Source organism: Narcine bancroftii, chromosome 1 (assembly GCF_036971445.1).
Source record: "Narcine bancroftii isolate sNarBan1 chromosome 1, sNarBan1.hap1, whole genome shotgun sequence".
Lineage (NCBI taxonomy): Eukaryota > Metazoa > Chordata > Chondrichthyes > Torpediniformes > Narcinidae > Narcine > Narcine bancroftii.
Genome location: NC_091469.1, coordinates 78,671,451 through 78,692,260, shown reverse-complemented (window position 1 = coordinate 78,692,260; position 20,810 = coordinate 78,671,451). Strand labels below are relative to the sequence as shown.

The window sequence follows — 20,810 nt, the reverse complement described above, 5'->3', positions numbered from 1 at the left end:
TTTGGTACTGGAACTGTGGGTGTTCTCACAATACCATTGATGCGCCTTAAGTCATGGGCCATCCGATATTTGCCCGTGTCTTGTTTAGGAACAGGTAAAATGGGTGTATTCCAACTAGAACGCGAATGTTCCAACACCCCTGAATACATAAGGCCATCAATGGTCTCTGCCAAACCTTCCTCAGCTTCAGGTTTGTGGGGATACTGCATCTGCCAAATAGGGGTGTAATCTGACAGTTCGAAGGTTATGGGATCAACCTGCTGACAAAAACCCACATCTGCTGATCCCACTGACCACAGGTTCTCAGGGAGAGAATCTAGCATAGGGGCCGATTCGGGGTGATCCATCTTCTCTCTACCATGAAAGCGTTCAATCTGTCTATGCTCAAGGAGGACTCGATCATATGTCGGGGACAAAATCCTGTTTCCCTGACCAGATGAGGAGAACTGCACTGTCGGTATTTGGATATCGGACCAGTCAGCTAGGGACATCAAGTTCCGACACCTCGGTCCCAAATCTTTTGCCTGGTGAGTAGTGCCAATTGCAAGGGTGACATGAGGAATGGCCTCACCTGCCATCTCATACCATTCCAGCTGTTCAGATGTCAGTCCTACCGTAGCGGCCACTCCCTCCTTTCCTACCACTATGTAGTCCGAATTAATTTCCCATTGCCTGCCCTCTACCTCTTCATAAAAGGCATGCTGATACATTTCATCCCCATCCCTATTGAAAAAGAGGGTCATATGGGGAGGGTCCGAGGGAGGGGTATACGGGTGTAACGTCTGGATCCACGGCTTCCATTGATTATAAAGTTTTAGCAGCCCTCCCTTCTGTGGGTCCTCTGGTTGCAACAACCCCCAGTAAATGTCAGCCCATTGTCCCTCAGACGCGGATCCTCCAGCTGCCGCCAACAACATCTGAGAACTGGAATGCAGTGTAGTTAATGAACAGTTCATAGAATATCCATTTAGAAAGGTGACCTCTATTCCGCTGGGTCCACAAAGGATCGATGCTCCGCACTTGACCAACAGGTCTCTGCCCAAGAGATTTGTAGGGCACCTGGCTGACAAAATGTATTGATGTGTAAAAGTCTGTCCCGCCACAGAAGTGACTAGTGGTGTAGAAAACGGCAGATTTTCTGGTGTACCCGAGAACCCTATCAGCTGGACGCTAGAGGATGATGTTTGCCGTATCCACTAAAAAGGATACTTCCATGTCCGTAACTTTAATCTGCAGGAAAGGGTCTGCCAACCTAGCCTGCTCGTGGGTGCTCGGGCTCCGTCACTGTGGGCAATATTGCTCCTCCTCTGTCAGCAAAGGGAATTGTCTCTTTGGAGCTAAAGCCGCATGGGGTGCCTGATGTACCGGGGGTGGCACTGACGATCTCTGGGGCTGGACGCAATGCTCATTTTGTGGTGGTCCATATCCCCTTCCCCCAGTGTCCCGAGGATCCCAAGCTAGGGGGCAGTCTCTCTTCCAGTGTCCTGGCTGACTGCATACAAAACATACGGCTGGTTGCATTCGTGGAGCACCCCGACCTCTCCCTCTTACTCGGAATCCCCCCATTGGACCTCCCATACTGCCCACATAGGTGGGACCCGGTGCCCAATATGGGGCCAACTCATATTATTCCCTTGTGGTGGCTGCGGTGGCTGCTGAATCATCTGGTTCGCACCCTTTGAGGAAATCTTTTTTGCCTCGTTTGCCTTTTTCCTAGCCTCTTCCAATTGAAGCTTAAGGAGTTGCACTTGTGCAGACTCCATAATTTGTTTGTCCTCCTTTTGCTTAGCCCTGTAACGTTTCATGTGATGGGTCAAATGTTTTTCCCATTGCTCACTCGAGCAGCCAGGAATATCAGGGTTATTCTCTAACGCTTCTCAAACTACAGCTGGCAGTCCACTTGTTACTGCAGCCCTAAAGAGTGTAGTCTGCAAGGGTTCTGTGGCTGGGTATACTCCTGCTTTATCAGTCCAACTCTCCCTACACTGACTCAAAAAGGTCGAGATCTCCTCATCCTCTGACTCCTTTTGTCTATTGTGAGGAGTGGGGGTGGTGTGATCCTCTGACATTCCTACCGAGAAGGCATTCTCAAGTGTCTGTTCTTGCTCGAGTCTCTCATCTGTACTTCCCAAGCCCCTACTATTTTTCCTTACTGCACATCTATCGTTCTGTACTTCGTGCACCCACTCTTTTGTTTCCTCCACTCTCTCCTGTGCAACTCTCTTCAGTCTCTCCTTCGCCTCATGTAGTTCTGGACCTGTTAACTCAGTGACATTCACTATTCCCTCACTTATCTGCATCGCTGGCATTTGGGGAATAGGATAAGGTGGTGGCAATGTCTCCGGTAACTCTGGATATAACGGGGTTGACGGCTTCACCTCCCCCATATTCTCCTTAGTGTTATGGGATCCCTGTTTAATATCATGTTGAAGGTTCGCTTCCACAGCCATGCAAGCCAATGTCATAATGTGTAAATCTGCCCTTCTCTGTTCCTTCACTTCTCTCTGTTGTTTAAACCTTCTTCTATTCCATATAGATCCTTGTCCTTTTGCCTCATGTTCCTGTACCTCCTTGGCTGCTTCCCTCTCTGCTTCTCCTAAGTACAGTACCAGCCGGATCTTTTCAAACCCTAGCGGTACCTTCCCCTGACTCTGCAGCTCTTTCCATATCTGTTCATACCGTGCCATAGCCTGTACCTCCTCTCCCTTCGGTAATCCTCCCAGTAATTGATTCCTTGTTTTCTCCCACTGTCGGTTTACAGATGGGGGAACCCCTCTGTCTCCCCCGAGCTCTTGCCCTACATCCCTATTTACTCCTTCCATCTCCGTTCTGATCTTTAACCCTTTAGACTTCGTACTTCACTGGGTCTCTCCCCTGGTAGGATTTTTACACCCTGCAATATACTTCGTCCCTTCCCACGTTATTATGAACACCAGCAGCTCACTACACACAATCCTTAAACAAATACTTATTATAAACTATTATGATACACTAGACGATTCCTAAACAGATACTTATCCACTATAGAAGCAAATAACTATAAAACAATACACCTTATATAGATACTGATTATCCAATACTATGGTATACGATCCTTAATCAAATACTTATTACACCCTATAAAAACAAATAACCATCACAATGCACCTTATACAGATACTTATACACTACTATGGTACACGATCCTTAATCAAATACTTATTACACACTATAGAAGCAAATAACCATCACCATACACCTTATTCTAATTGGCCAAGTGTCTAAAGCTATCTCTCGAGATCGCTACGAGGGGACTCCAACCCCGTTCTACTAGGAGGACTCCAACCCCCTTTCTACTAGGAGGACTCCAACCCCCTTTTTACTACAGGGGACTCCAACCCCGTTCTACTAGGAGGACTCCAACCCCCTTCTACTACAGGGGACTCCAACCCTGTTCTACTAGGAGGACTCCAACCCCCTTCTACTACAGGGGACTCCAACCCCGTTCTACTAGGAGGACTCCAACCCCCTTCTACTACAGGGGACTCCAACCCCATTCTACTAGGGGGACTCCAACCCCCTTTTGTTTTATTCTTTGGCTTTAACGAGGGCTTTTGCAGAGTAGTGACAACACACAATTTATCTTTGCCAATAGCAGAACTTCGTTAAAACAGGCGTCTGCTTACCTCCCTTTGTAGGATGGTCACTTGTTGTTATCACCACACCACAATCGACCAGTGTTTCGTATCTTTTTCTTCCGTCACTTCTCCATCTTCATCACGTCGGGGTCACCAAATTGTCGGACTCTGGCTTTAACTTACTCTTAATTTAGTCTATGTGTAGTCTGAGTCCAGCGCGTTCTTTGAATGAAGTGATAGGAGAAGGTATTCGGTTCAACAGTCAATTTATTACACAGCACAAGAATAAAACTTAACAGAGCTCTGGGTCACTCATTAGTTCATAGGTCACCTGCACAGTGAGCTACTCCCCAAGACTGACCCCTATTGTCCAGTTGGCTCAGTTTATATAGGTCAACCTTATCATACAGAACAAAAGTTGGCTTCCTTTGCTAGATCTTTTTGCATAAGGGTTATCACAAGTCATCTCCTGTTTTGCAGATATCTGGGGTGTAGCACTCCCATCTTAATCCTCCAGGCCAGACTATCCTGTTGAGTTGATCAGAAATTAATTCATCCCCAGATATTTCTAATCACCATTCTGTTCTTGTCTGGCCAATTTCTGCTGTTCTCTTTAACACCTCCTCCTGCCTTAATCTTCCTCCTAGACTGGTTTTCCATTCCCTTTGTTTCTTGCAGGCCATTCTTTGTTCTGATCTGGCCTGTGTCTCCTGTGCTACTCACCACCTCCTTTAGTTTGAGCATTCCTCCTAAATCGTTTTATGCATTTCCTCTCCCTGTATTTGGGAGCAGACAATTTTGCTCAGCCAACTTTGCTCCATGCTGTGATTGCCACTTAATCACATTCCTTTTTCCCTGAACCATGCAGTAAATATACACTTATTAATTAATCATTTATTTCATACTGTTTTAACCCCTAGATTCCAACACTGCCAAAAATGCCTGAAGATATTCTTTTGCTCCACGCCCTTATAAGTGAGTTCTGCAGGGGAAACCTGTCACTTCATGTTGTATCTTCACTCGTAAAGTGGCTGATTATTTTTTTTCAGCCTGTTTCAATGCTACTCTGAATTTCAATTATTTCACTGATTTGTCATGAGAACAACTTTAGGGGCAACTTCTTGAGAACAAAGTCCATCTTCTTTGTCTTGTTTATTCTCCAGGTTTCCTTGACTGTTGACTGAAGGCCATTGAATGATTTGAAGAAGGTGAATAATAGGTGGAGCAAAATCCAGTCTAAACATAATGCTGACATTTCAGGTCAGAAACCTTCAAAGTGAATGATTTTGATGAAGAGTTCCAACTAGAAATTTTGACACTACTTATTCTCGCACTGACACTGCTTGTCTTGCTTGAGTTCTTTCAGCAGATTGGGTTTTTCTCCAGATTCCAGCAAGTTCAGTCTCTCCTGCATTGCCAGAACAATAGGTGGAAGTATGCCAGACAACATTTTTTTTCCACTTTCGGTATTTGCTAAGGATCCGTGACTTGTATGTTCAGGGAAAGATAGCCCACACTACTATTCCTAATGGGAAGTGAAAACCATACTCCACCCAATGCTAGAACCAGAATAGCAAGAAACTTCACCAACATTAACAGCTGCCAGTAGTTGTGAGAGTAAGAGCTTGCTCCACCTTTTATGACAAAGGGTCCTTTTTAGATTCAGTAGGAGATGCCTGCAATCACCCAACCCGCAATGAATGATTGCATCATGCAGGTCATCGTGAACTTGCTGTTTGACAATCTTGCCAATTCTTGTACAGTCTTTTAGAAAATATGCAGAAGGACCAAATTACCCTAACATTCACCTTCCGTCTGCATTTTACAAATGTGAGGTATTATTGATGGGATACATGTGGCTAATGAGGCCTCTACCTGTCATGTTTCCTGTTCATGAACAGGAAATGAATATGCAGCTGCATTCCGCCTACAGGTACAGAAATGTGCAACTAACTCTTGCTAAATCTGACAGTTCATTCGTTCTAGTTAACTTGTATTTTTGCCATTAACTTGATTGGGGTATTGCTTGCAAAACCAGCATGATCTGTAGCATAGTAGAAAATAGTTTTTTCTTGATGCGTCTAAACTCTACACATTTTTATACATGTAATGTACACTCCCTAGTGGAGTTCTGTTTGGACCGAATAACACAGATGAATATATGAAAAGCAAAGGAAGATTTAGAAAATGGTGAATTAGGGGTTCTTCTCACAGTGTACAAAATGTTCATTGGTACACACATGATGCAATACAATGATGTCAGACTTATTTGTATACACTACTGTTTTCCCTTTGCAAGGAACAAAAAGAATGAAATCAGTTTCACAACATACAATCTGGATGTGCAGTGGGAAAACAATAATCTTGCTCTTAACATCAGCAAGACCAAGGAGTTTATTGAGGACTTTAGGAAGAGGGGACAAAGGGACCATACATTTGTCTTCATTGGTAGGATGGCAGTGGAGAGGGTTAGAACCTTCAAGTTCCTGGGTGTCCACATTTTGGGGCCAACACATTGATGTAACCACGAAGTTGGCAGACCAGCACCATGTCTTTCTAAGAAGTCTGAGAAGATTCAGTGTACTATCAAATACTCAATTGCACCCATTCTTAACATTTTCTTTGGCTATGGTCCCCTTTAGGACTTTGTTCAAAGTTTATAGGCCCCTTACCAATTGAGTAGTCAAGTTTAGTCAGTTTCATCCATAATTCTCTCTACCAAATGTGTAAATAAACATAAAAAATATAGCAATGATTTCAGTCCATAGCTTTGTGTCAATATGCCATTCTCCCATTGAGAATGGCTGCTCTATTGAACTTCTTCAGATGTGGGATGGAAAGTATACTGATTGGTTGCTCCTGCTTGGTTTGGAAACTTAAGTGCACAGGAACACAGATGCGTAAAGTCCATCTAGTCCAATTTTATCTGACTGCACATATACCACCAGATGAAACAACATTTCTTTTCTCTGGACCACAGTGCACACTCAGACATGGAGCACCACAATTATGTGTATAAAATATAAAATAAAATAAATATTTCAGAATAATTTACTTTTTTTCATTTATAAAAGACCTAGGTCAACAGGATACTATTCATCAATCTGTGGGAAGAAGCTATTTTTCAGCCTGGCAGTCTTGATTTTAATGGTTCTGTACCTCGTTCCTGATGGTATTAGATTAAAGACCCTGTGTGATAGATGGTAGGGACTATCAATAATTCTTTGAGCCAGATTTAAGTAACACTCCCGGTGAATGTCATTATTAGAGGAAAGGGAGACTCCAGTGATCTTCTTATCTGCTTTAATGATCCTCTGTATTGCCTTCCAGTCTGATGCATTCCAACTATCATAAAACATAATGATGCAACTATACAGTACTCTGTTAATTGTATACCTGTAAAATGTTGTCAAGCTAGGGGTCAGTAGACTTGCCTTCCTCAACCACCTTAGGAAGTGAAGACACTGCGGTGCCTTTCATACTAATAAGGAGGTGTTGTGAATCCAGGATAGGTCATCTATTACATGGGCACCAAGGAACTTTGTCCTCTCCACGATGGAGCCATTGATGTATACTGGAGAAGGGTCGACCTTCATCCTCCAGAAGACCACAATCATCTTCTTTGTCTTGTCCATGTTTAGACTCAGATAGTTGTGATCACACCATTTGACAAGACTATCAACCTCTTCTCTGTAAGACAACTCCTCATTTTTGCTGATGAGTATCGACCTCCCATCCATCAAAGATACCCATGTGAGACGCTGCGTTAAGAAAGGAGCCAGCATCATAACATCATCATTTCAAATTCTCTTTAACTTTATCAAGTCACATTTACTCTCCACTTTCTTGAACCACAACATGTTCTACCTTTCCTGATTGCTATAATAACTTATTTTTCTCATGATTCTTGCACCGTCTCCAAATCCAATACCTGCACATTTTTGCTGCCTTATGCTGCATTTCCACTTTGAAAAGCAATGAATGTCACCCTCAGTTTGTGTTGCTCAGCATGTGACTTTACTTTTTGAATTGCTTCTTTGAAACTGTTCCCCAGAGGAAAAAGGAGATGAAGTGAATGGCTCCCATGGTTCCGAAACTTCCTTGAGCATTGGAAGTGGTTCTATAATTCCTTGTGTTGAATCAGCAGATCACCCCAGAATTAAAAGTATGAGAGGGAGATTTAATTTCAATCGAGTGGCAGGGCTACAATAAAACCAAATATTCTGGAAATACTCAGAAGGTCAGGCAGGAAAAACAAATAGAGTCAATTTATCAGATCAAAGGCCCTTCATCAGATCTGAGAAGGAAGTTTATGATTTTTTTTTCCCAGTCACTCTGTCCTCAATGGCCAACTGGAGTTCCCAGATACATGCTATTTCAACTCCCCTTCCCATTCCCACACCGACTTGTCTGTCCTGAGACTTTTCCACTGTCAGATTGAGGCCCAATATAAACTAGAGGATCACTACCTCAGATTCTGCTTAGGCAGTCTACAGCCCAATTGTACGAATGCAGTATTTTCTCATTTCAAGAAATGACTCCCCTTCTCTATTCTTCTGCACCCCTTCTGCTCTTCCCCTTTCTCAACCACCCCCACCCAGCCCCCATACATTCTCCTCCCCTCTCCTCTTTGTCTCCATCCCCTCCAACCCTATCTCCCCACTAGTTTCATCGGCTCTCTTCCCCCCCCCACCCCGCACCTCCTCCCCACCTCATTCCTTAATTCTATCTGATCTCTCTCTTTATAACTACCATTCTCACCTTCTTTTCTTTTTAGATTCCAGCACAGGCAGCCTTTATTTTTCTAATCACTCATTCCACCCTGGACAACTCATCTTCCTGCACCTGTCTTTCTTGCTACTCTCTCCCTTTGTCTGGCATCTGCCAATAGACTGCTAATTGTGACGGCACAGTGGGTGTGGCGGTTAGCACAATGCCTTTACAGTGCCAGCGAACGGGACCAGGGTTCAAATCCCGTGCTGCCTGTAAAGAGTATGTACGTTCTTCCCGTGTCTGCATAGGTTTTCCCTTGGGGCTCCTGTTTCCTCCCACTGTTTGAAACATACTGGGGGTACAGGTTAATTGGGTGTCAATTGGGCAGGACAGACTCGTGGGCCAAAATGGCCTGCTATCGTGCTGAACGTCAATATTTTTAAAAGCTAAAGAAAAATTAAACTGCCTCTGTCTGTCACGTTTTGCCGCTCCCACATGGAGTTCCTGTCCCAGCCTCTCCATCCTGTCATCCGTACTTCAGCTTCTTATCTACATTTAGCGAGCCACGATAAAAGGTTTCAGCTCAAAACATCCACTGTTCTTTTCTTCCCACTTATGCTGCTTGACCCATTGATTTCCCCCAACAGATTGTGATTTCAGCATCTGCAGTCTCCTCTATGTTTCAAATCCGGTTTTATCAATTGTTCCAGAATTTTAATTCAGATCTGCAGCATCTGCAGCTCTTAAAAAAAATTGAGGGACAAGGTTAGCTTGTTTGTGAATACATGGCTGTGGACAATATTGGCTGAATTATAGAGTCATAACAATTCAGTGTGGAATCATGTCCTTGAACCCAACTCACCCATGCTGACTAAGTTGCCCATCTGAGTAATTCCCATTTAGCACATGCCTGTTCTCTGAAATATCTTTTCATGGCCTGCTGGGTTAATTCTGTTCTATGCCAGCAGGAATACCCTTCCCTCACCTTCATCCAAGAGGCTGTTGATGATTAGTATTATATGAATACCTGAGATGCTACATTGGGATAGGTTAGTCAGGATATGCTGGTATCTTCTACATTCCAAAGAGAACATGGATTGGTAGGTAGATGAGCCAAGTTATTGTGTGGAGGTGAGCAGTAGAATCAGTGGGAGCTGATAAGAAAGTGGGAAGAATAAAAGAAACATGTGGGATTAATGTAAATATGTGATTCGCAGCCAGTACAGTCTGGTTGGCCCAAAGCACATATTATGATTCCAAAGCCCTCTGTGAATCTACCTCCTAACTTCAGGAACAATTAGCAATGGATAATAAACACATACATTCCCTTAAGGTCTACATCTTGTGAACAATTAGATTTATAAAAAGATGGAGATTGAGGAATGGGCTTTGACAGTCCAAACTATTGTAAACATTTGGCCTACTGTCAAATTATCGTATGACCTTCTAACCCACCTAACTGGGCTCTGTATCTGATAGACTCCAGAGCTTAATATGATGGAACAAAGTTAAGTAGTAGAAGAGGAGAAAAATGTATTTAAAATACTTGTGGAATTAGAATTGCATACAGTATCCAATATCAAACAGCAGTAAACTTGTTTCATTTGAGAGGGATACAAATTAAATAGTCATTTTCAAGGGAAAAAAAAATTGCCTGAAGATAATAGACCTTAGTGTGTGTTTAAATTGCATGGCCAATTTTAATGTTGGAAGTTGACTTCAAGTAAAGAAAAACTCAGAGAATGCTAAGAACTATTACAATATTTCACCTTAGTAACATTTAACTTTCATTTAATATTGTTCTGTTTAAAGACCAAAAGACCTTCAGACATTGGAGCAGAATTAGGCCACTCGATCATGGCTTATTTATTTTACCCACTCATCCCTATTTCCCCCCCTAACCTTTGACTCCCTTACTAATCAAGAACCTATCAACCTCTGCTTTAAATATACCCAATGACGGCCTCCATAGCCATTTGTGGCAACAAATTCCACAGATTCACCACACTCTGGCAAAAGAAATTTATCATCATCTCTGTTCTAAAAGTAAATCCTTTTATAGTGAGGCTTTGCCCTCAAGTTCTAGATTCTCCCACAACTGAAAGTATATTCTCTACATGCACGCTGTCCAATCCTTTGAATATTTGGCAGGTTTCAGTGAGATCCCTCTCATCCTTTATAACTCCAATGGGCATATGCTTAGAACCATCAAATATACCCTTTCATCCCTGGGATTATGCTCGTGAACCTCCTCTGGAACATCTCCAATGCCAGCACATTCTTCGTGTCCCAAACTGCACAATCTGTATGCACTCTGACCAGGGCCTAGTCCTCTCAAAATAAATGCATACATTGTATTTACCTTCCTTACTACCAACTCAATTTGTTAGTTAACCAATATTTATGCCATCTCATTAAATGCTCTCACATTCTCTCCAATCAGTAATTTCCAACATTTTACATTTTTCAACCACTTAATAATTACAAATCTAAAATGGAGGACAGATTAAAAAATACATGATTGCCTGGTTTAATTTTAAAAGTCCCTTTGGACCCGCTGATTTTGAATTCCTTCCCATTTAGAAAATAGTCTATGCTTTATTCATTCTATCAAAGTGTTTGACCATATCCTTTCCTACATTATATTTCACCTGCCACTTCTTTGCCCATCCTTCCTACCTGTCTGTCCTGTTTCTCAATACTACCAGCCCTCTAACTATCTTTGCATCCTCTGCAAACCTGGCTGCAAAATCAGGTTTTCCCTTCTCCAGATCACTGACATATAACATGAAGAGTAGTGGATGCACTCCGACTGCTTCAGAACACCACTAGCCACTGACAGCAAATCAGAAGAGGCCCAGTTCAATGCCACGCCTTCCCTTCTCCCAGTCAGTCAATGATCACCTTTCCTATAATACAATGAGCTCTTATCTTGTTTAGCAGCTTTTTGTGCAGCACCTAGTCAAAGACTTTCTGAAAATCTCTCTAACAACATCCACTGATTCTCCTTTGTCTATCTTGCTTGTTGCTTCCTCAAAGAATCCCAAAAGATTTGTCAAATGCAGCTACTCTCCAACTTGTGACCTACGCGACTTACTTCCATCTGCACATATGACCGAAAATTTGTTTAAAAATATAAATAAAAAAATATAAAATGTATGCGGTTTATGTTGTATTTTACAAAATGTGCATACTTTGTTAGTCGGCATCCTGAGATCCGTAGGCTGGTGTGGCCATCTTGATTCCTGTGTGTATGCGCAAGTCTTCGGTTGGCACATGTGCGGTTCACGTATTGGAATTCAGTTGGCACATGCGCAAGAGTTAAGGGAGCAAATTCAATATTGTTAGGGCGCTCAACTCTCACACATGAACGAACCAAACTCCAATACATGAACCCACCACACATGCAGCAACCGAAGACTTGCACATGTGCACAGGAATCAAGATGGCCGCGCCCAGCCTATGGACATTGGGGCGCCAACTAACAAGGTAAGTACACACATTTTGGATCTTGCATGCCTTGTACCCTGGATATAGTTTGTCAAATACAACATAAACCACATAAATTTTATGTTTTTATTTATTTTATTTACACAAATGCACAATTTCAACATGTGTCCATTCCGAGATACAACCCATCCTTCAGTCCGAATTATGGTCATAAGTTGGGAAGTAACTGTAATTAAAATAGAAACATTTCTATTGATATTGATACAAAACTAGTATTTTGTTAACTGGTCTTTTATTTTATAATTATTTTATAGATAGATAGTAAATATTCATAGTTGCCATTGTGCAAAAAAAGAGTTACAGGAGTGCATGTAGCCAGTTCTATTGTGGTGACAGAACAGTCCATTAGTGTGACAAGGTTCAAAAGCTTGATAGCTGTTGGGATGAAAATGCTCTTGAACCTGATGGTGCTGCCAAAAGGTAGTAGTGAGAAGAGATCATTTATGATGTTGACTGTGATGAATTCAATGGATGGAGGTCAGAGGCTGCAATGGACCTTTGTATGTTTGGTACCTTCTGCAGCTTTCTGCATTCCTGGGCACTCACACAACCAGTTGGTACACATCACACAGTAATTATATCCAGCAAAGTAAATTACTGGAACATGGCAATGCTTATGTGATTCTCCAAACCACTCATCTCAATTTTATCACACCATCCAAAGGGAAACCAGATGATAATGTAAATGGTTCATGCAGTGAACTATATATTGTGACTCCCACTCAAAGCTCCTGAACTCACAAGAGTATATAATAGGCATCAAATTCCAATTTGAGAAGTAATTTGGAAGGTTGAATCTAAAATTTAATAAGAAAATATAAAATGAGCAAGTTAAAAGCCTTCAGTACACTTTGTCTATAGATCCATTACTGTCTTTCATTGTGTTCAGCTCTTTTTCCACTTCATCCTATGAAATAATGTACTGCAAAGGTAATTCCAGATCATCAAAAGCATTCAAGCTGAAACACAAGAATATTAATTGCGACCTACATTAAATTTAAATACAAAAAAAGTATATTTTTTTAAAATTTAGACATACAGAACCATGACAGTCCCTTTCGGCCTCCAAGTCCATGCTGCCCAATTATACCCAATTGATCTACAACCCCTGGTACATTTGGAACGGTGGGAAGAAACTGGAGTACCCGGGGAAAACCCACGTAGACACGGGGAGAATGTATAAACTCCTTGCAAACAGCATGGGATTCAAACCATGGTCCCGATCATTGGTGCTGAAACAGTGTTGTTGCTAAAGTGTCTGCATTAAATATACAACCTTCAACTTTAATCTCACCTTGCATTATTTCTGCATTTATTTTTGAAGAATTTAGTTTAATGTATTTTTTTAATTGGGAGACAACTCTGAAAAAAATCTTTTTTTTTTTGGTTTTGTTTAAGTTGCAGACATTTAAACCTATGACCTACAATTCTGAGCTCACTGTCCAAATTAAATACTGATATCATCATTATTTATGCTTCTCAGCACTCTAAGAATGTGAATGATTTTCCCTTAAGCCTTCTGGTCTCCAGTTAAAACAGATTCTATTCTGCAAACAGTTCCTTATAACTCATAGCCCGAAGTCCTGGAATCATCCTTGTTCTGGTTCACTGAATCATTTCCAATGTGTAAACATTATCTTGAAGAATGCCCAAATCTGCACACGATATTCCAAATGTGATCTCATCAGAGTGTTGCAATAATTCTTTCAAATTATTTCCAAATACCTTTGAGATATGTTTTTGTGTAAGAGCAGCTTTTAAACTAACGTTACAACCAATATTGTAATATACAGGATAGAAAAGATCCTGCAATGAACCTAACCACATCCAACACTAAAAATTCACTGTCGATCATGCTTTCCAATATTTATGCCATCTCATTAAATGCTCTCACATTCTCTCCAATCAGTAATTTCCAACATTTTACATTTTTCAACCACTTAATAATTACAAATCTAAAATGGAGGACAGATTAAAAAATACATGATTGCCTGGTTTAATTTTAAAATATATATTAATTTAAATAATGATGGTGGGATTGGTTTTCACGGAAATAGAGTATAAAACTGAGCAGTAAATAAACAACAGGAACATCAATCTGCTGGATCAATGCAGAAAAACTTAATTTGCAATTAACCAATAGTGAAATTGAGACAATTTGATTACAACATTTTTTGCTAACTTTTCAACTCTTTGTGATCACATCATCTTTACAATATAGCATCCTGTGAGCGCTGCAGAGCAAATAATTCTGACGCAAAGTCTGTGGTGGTACACCACCGGCCTACTGCAGGGGGTAACCTCTGTACCTGCAGGAGAGTATGGGGGACAGGAGAACACCTGGCCGGCTGTCAATCAGCTGACCTGAATGGATCAAGCCCCACCTGGTCGGGTGTCAATCACCCTCCGGGATATAAGCCTGCGCCGGCCCTCCAAAGACTCACTCAGAGTTTACTGCTGTATAGCCAGCCCTGTTCTGTGGATGCCTTGGTCGATTAAAGCCTGTTGCACAGTCTCTTCAGTTTTGTGTGTTTGCTTCTGTCTAACAGTGCACCATAAAGCCCACAGACTGTATAACAGGCTTTAATTAGCTTAAACTAGTACACACCAGGTCTCAGTCCACTCCTGGCTACACGTGTCTGACTGCTCCCAAAGGGGCCAGCTCGAGTCTTCTTTATATGGGCTGATGATTGACAGTCAGCAGGAGGGGCCAGCCTCCCAGGTTGCCTACCTGCAGCTACAGTGGCTGCCCCTTGCAGTAGGCTGGAAGGAGTGCGACCAGTTTAGTGGTTGTATCACACATTCACCCCCTTTTTAAAATGAGTTCGGGGCGGGGGACTGGGCAGGTGTTCTCTCAGTACTGAGTAGTATCTACAAGTTCAGGCGGTCTGGTGGTTACCTGTTATCTGTGCGTGTGGAACCATCACAGGACAGGCTCCTGGTCAATGTCGGTAGGGGCGGGGCCGTCTGAAGGTTGGTTGGGTTTGGGGTGGCCGGGGCAGCCGGCGGTGTAGGCAGGATGGTGTCTGGCAGAGTGGGGGGGAATGTCTAACAGTACAAGGGTGTAGGTGTGGGGCAGGACCGTGGGGAGTGGGACCCTCTGGAGAGGCAGAGAGAGGGTGTTGGCTCCTGGGAGATCCTGGATGGGCCAGGTGTGTCGGGGGTGGGGGTGTTACCAGATTTCTGGTCGAGACGGTGTCCCTCACATCCATTGGGGTACCTGACGTAGGCGTAATTTGGATTCACTGGGAGGAGGTGCACCTACTTGACCAGGGAGTTGGATTTGTGGGTCCTCACGTGTTTACAGAGGAGTATTGGTCCCAGAGACGCCAGCCATGCTAGTAGGGAGACGCCTGTCACTTATTTCCTAGGAAAGGAGAAAAGACATTCGTGAGGGGTCTGATTGGTAGCTGTGCCCAAGTGCGACTGTATGGTATGGAGTGCCTCAGGGAGGGCCTCTTGCCAATAGTTGATGGACCAGCCTTTCAACCTTAGGGCCAGGAGGACTGCCTTCCAGATTACCCCGTTCTCACATTCCACCTGCCCATTCCCTCTGGGGTTTTAGCTAGTCTTGCGACTAGACGTGATGCCTCGCACCGCCAGGTACTGGTGCAGCTCCTCACTCATGAAGGTGGACCCCCCGGTCGCTGTGGATAAATGCCGAGTATCTGAACATGGTGAAGATCTGCGTCAGAGCCCTGATAACGGAGGTGGTGGATGTGTCAGAGCAAGGGATGGTGAAGGGAAAACGGGAGTATTCGTCTATGACCAATAGGACATAGACGTTCTTATTTGTGGAAGGCAGTGATCCCTTGAATTCGACACTGAATCACTCATAGGGCCAAGTGGCCTTTACTACATGGGCCTGTGGTGGGCAGAAGAAGTGCGGTTTGCACTCCGCATAGACCCTGCAGGACTCATTCGTGGTCCGGACTTCTTGGACGGTGAAGGGGAGGTTCTGGGGCTTAATGAAGTGGTACAGGTGTGTGATGCCTGGATGGCGAAGGGTGTCATGCAATGCCTGAACCTGCTCGGACTGTGCACTGATGCATCCCCAGTACAGGGTATTGGAGGAGTTGTTGAGCTTCCCCGGCCTATACTGGATGTCGTAGCTGAACGTGACCAGCTCGACTATCCAGCGCAAGATCTTATCGTTCTTGATCATGCCCCTGTGTGTACTGCTGAACATGAATGCCACTGAGTGCTGCTCTGTGAAAAGAGTGAACCTTCTGCATGGCAGATAGTGGTGCCAGCGGTGGACTGCTTCCATGATCGCTTGGGCGTCCTTTTCAATAGCAGAGTGTCCGAGCTCGGAACCATGGATGATCCTGGAGAAAAAGGCCATGGGCCGGCCCCTTTGGTTGGGGGTGGCAGCGAGGGCAACATCAGAGGCATCGCTCTCCACCTGGAATGGGGTGGTCTCGTCCATGGCATGCACTGTGGTGATGTCATGTCTGATGTGGGGAAAAGTGGTGGCTTGGGCCAGTGGGCAGACCTTGTCTGAGAAACAGAGGGCTCACTGGGAGTAGTAAGAGAAGAGTCCTAGGCACCTGCGGAGCGCCTTGAGAGTGTGGGGGTGGGGTAGTTCCATTAAGGGGCGCATGCTTTTGGGGTCGAGACTGATGATACTATGTTCCACATTGCAAGCTGTAGAGCTCATCGAAAGAATCAAAGACTTGTTGATCCAAACCAAGGCTTTTATTAGCAAAAGACAGGAGCTCTTCATAACATATATAACAATTACAGCACGGAAACAGGCCATTAGGCCCTTCTAGTCCGCACCGAACCAAACACCCCTTTCTAGTCCCACCTCCCTGCACAATGCCCATAACCCTCCATCTTCTTCTCATCCATATACCTGTCCAACCTTTTCTTAAATAATACAATTGACTCCGCCGCCACTATTTCTCCCAGAAGCTCATTCCACACGGTTACCACTCTCTGAGTAAAGAAGTTCCCCCTCATGTTACCTCTGCCCCTTAATTCTTAACTCATGTCCTCTTGTTTTAATCTTTCCTCCTCTTAATGGAAATAGTCTATCCACATCCACTCTGTCTATCCCTTTCATAATCTTAAATACTTCTATCAAATCCCCTCTCAATCTTCTACGCTCCAAAGAATAAAGACCTAATCTGTCCAATCTCTCCCTATACTCTAGATGCTTAAACCCAGGTAACATTCTGGTAAACCTTCTCTGCACTCTCTCCACTCTGTTTATATCCTTCCTACAATTCTGCACACAGAACTCCAAATTAGGCCACACCAACGTCTTATACAATCTCAACATCACCTCCCAACTCCTATATTCCATGCAATGATTGATGAAGGCCAGCATACTAAAAGCCTTCTTCACCACCCTATTCACGTGAGTTTCTACCTTCAGGGAACGATGTACCGTTACTCCTAAATCTTTCTGCTCTTCTGTATTCATCAATGCTCTCCCATTTACTACGTATGTCCTATTCTGATTCTTCTTACCAGTCCGGAATGATCCGACCTGGCTGGGGACACAACCCTTTAAGGCCCAGACAGTAGGCGTGGCTAAGCTCTCAGCACTCTAGATACTGTAACTATATACATTGGTGATAGGTCTGTACTATCACACAAGCCAGGATGGTGAGGAAGGTGGTACTGAATCCACACTTCTCCCTGTTATATGTGAGGTTCGATGCCTCTGCCATCTAGAGAAATCTCTCCAGGTTGGCATCGTGGTCCTGAGGAAATAGAGGGCATGTGAGGTGTCGCGGATGTTGGTGGGGAGGGATTGGACCAGAGGAGAAAGGATAGAGTCAAGGTAAGATGAAACTGGTTGGGTGGGGCAGGAGCAGGCAGAAGCAATGGGTCTGCATGGGTTTGTGTTTCTTGGGTAGGAGGTAGAAATGGGCAGTGCACAGAGATGGGAGAGAATGAGACTGGTGGCTGTGGAGGGGAGGTGACCAGAGGTGATGAGTTTGGAGATGGTGTTGGAGACAGTGGCTTGATGTGTGGTGGTGGGGTCCTGTGAGAGGGGTTGATAGGAGGAGTCTGACAGCTGTTGACTGGCCTTGACAAGATAGAGGTCAGTGTTTAGTTGCCAGTCACTTTAATTCTTCATCTCAGTGTCCCCTACACTGTTCTAAGATGGTCCAAACTACATTTTAAGAATGACACCCCAACTTACAACTGGGCATGTTGAAGGTTTTGGATTCATCAAGAAATTCATTGATTTCAGATAGCTCACCTCTGTTGTATCAGAATTGGTCAGTTCTCCTGTAGATTATACATCAATGATATTAATTCAATTTCTCTCTGCTGTCAAGCTCTAATTGTCTGGGGATTTCCTACAGAAATGATTTCTTTACACAACTTCAATGTGTTTCTTGAAAAAAAACACACACAAATGCTGGAGAAACTCAACAGGTCAAACAGTGCATTTATGTAGCAAAGGTAAAGATCCATCACCGGCATTTCAGGCTTGAGCCCTTCATCAAGGTGTGGGGAATGTGAGAGATGTCCAAACAAAAGGGGGAAGGGGGAAGGGAATGTGGTGAGGGTGGGAGATGATAGGTGGAGGGGGGAGGGAGGACTGCAGGAAGGAGGGAGGAGCCTAGGCTAGGTGGAGAGAGAAAGGAAGTAGGAACTGGAATGACTAGTTAAGGGGTGGAAGGCAAGCTGATTAGTGGAATGCAGTGAACTCAATGTTCATGCCCTGGAGTTGGAGGGTGCCCAGATGAAAAATGAGATGTTGTTCCTCCTATCTGCGGGTGGTCAGGGTGGGGTAGTGTGAAAGGCCATGGACAGACATGTGAGCTTGAGAGTGTGACTTAGAATTGAAATGGCTGGCTACGTGGAGGTCGACTTGTTTCTTAGTTTGCTGCCTCTCCTCTCAGTTCTGACATGCAGTGTTATCTCTGTTAATCTCATCACACATTCTGCTTGTTGCTGAGTATTTTCAGCATTTTTTTATTTGTCTTTCCAATTTACAGTATCTGATTTTTTTAAATTTAAACCTCAAATAGCAAATGAACACTTGACAAAGCACCAGGACACTTTCAATCTCTCACTGCTGCAATCGGAGGAGGTTCTCACCTGCTTAAAGGGTCATCAAACATACCGGTGTCCAAAAATAGCAGGGTGAGCTGCCTCAATGACTATCACCCGTTGTAATGAAATGCTTTGAGAGGTTCGTCATGCCTAAGCAAAGACCTGGACCCACTGCAATTTGCCTCTTGCCACAATTGATCCACAGCAGATGCAAACTCACTGGCTCTCCACTCAGCCCTGGATCTCCTGGACAACAGCATTACCTGCATTGGGCTGTGTTTCATTGATTACAGCTTGGCTTTCAACACCATTGTCCCCTCAGAACTGGTCAGCAAGCTTCAAAATCTGTGCCTCTGTACCTCCCTTTGCAACTGGAACCTTGACTTTCTCATCGGAAGACCACAGCCTGTGCGGATTGGTAGCAACATCTCCTCCTCACTGACAATCAAGACAGTCACACTTCGAGGATGTGTGCTTAGCCCACTACTCTACTCTCTCAGCACCCATGATTGTGTTTCTAGGCACAATTCAAATGGCAATTACAAATTTACAGATGACACTTTGGTTGTCAGCAACATTACAAATGGTAATGAGGAGTGAGGTAGATCAGCTCGTGGAGGGGTGTCACAACAATCATCCATTCAACATTAGCAAAACTAAGCAACTGATTGTGGATTTCAGGAGGAAGAAATCAGGAGATCCTCATCGAGGAGTCAGCAGTGGAAAGGGTAAAGAACTTCAAATTCCTGGGTGTCAACTTCTCTAAAAACCCATCCTAGGACCATCATGTCGATGCAATCCTAAAGAAGGCACACCAGCAGTTCTATTTCATTAGGAGTTCGAAGAGATTGGATATGTCACCACTCTTGCAAATTTCTACAGGTGTGCCATGGAGAGCATTCTGGCTGGTTACATCCCTGTCTGGTATGGAGGTCCCAATGCACCGGACAAGAACAGCCTGCTGAAGGTTGTAAACTGACCATCATGGACATTAGTCCACTCCATTAAAGACATCTTTAAGAGATGGTGCCTCAAGAAAGCAGCTTCTACAATGAAGGACCCTCACTAGCCAGGCCATGCCCTTTTCTCACTGCTGCCATTAAGAAGGAGGTACTGGAGCCTGAAGACAAGCACTCAATGTTACAAAAACAGCTTCTTTCCTTACGCCACCAGTTTTGTGAATGGACAATGAACCTATAGACACTAGGTTTTTTCTCTTTTTTTGCATGTTATATATTTAAAATCTTGTTTACTTCATTGTAATTTATGGTAATTTTTCACCTGGTTCTGCACAATTCTGCTGCCTCAAGACAACAAATTTCATGACATTTGTTCATGATGATAAATCTGATTCTTAAGATGTCATTTGAATTCAGTTTGATTGCTGCATGTACACGTGCTCAATCTTTTATCCGAAATCCTTGGGAACAGACATTTTTTCTAGAATTCGGAATTTTTCGGATAATAGAATAATTAGTAGCGGTGTTACTTTTAAATAATTGCGCTGTTTCCAATTCGCACAAAACAAAGACACATTCCAACTAGAAGGGTCTCTGGTTGGGGGGGGGGTGGATCGCAGCAACGCTGGATGGGGACGGGGGGGGTTTGCGGCAGCACTGGAGCAGGGTGGTGGGGGTGAGGTAAAGATAGACCATAAAATTACTAGCAAACTTTTTTGTAATTTTTAAGTAAAACATGCAGTAAAATGTCAAACATAAACTGGCTCAAACCAAGCTAAGCACCTGAAAATATACTGTACATGCAGTAAAAGCACATTACAACAGAGTCACCATCCTTGTTATGGTGGTCATCGTCTTCAGGTTGGATTCTTTTTAAAGCCTTCTTCCAGTGTCAACTGTTTCATTAAAAGAGGTTTCTGCCTAAGCAGTCTCTCTTCAATTGAATAAACTGCCAAGATCTCATGCTCACTGACAAATGCATGTTGTT

At 43.5% G+C, this 20,810-nt stretch overlaps 1 long non-coding RNA gene across 2 annotated transcripts in view; it reads right to left on the bottom strand.

Annotated features, from left to right (window-relative positions):
* Positions 1-6,935: 6,935 nt before the first annotated feature.
* The window catches only part of LOC138738777 (uncharacterized), a 41,808-nt gene continuing 27,933 nt past the window's right edge, over positions 6,936-20,810 (bottom strand). For both annotated transcript variants that reach the window (XR_011341735.1, XR_011341775.1), the window contains exon 3: positions 6,936-7,378. This is a non-coding gene — a long non-coding RNA (uncharacterized lncRNA). The remainder of the gene's footprint in view (positions 7,379-20,810) is intronic.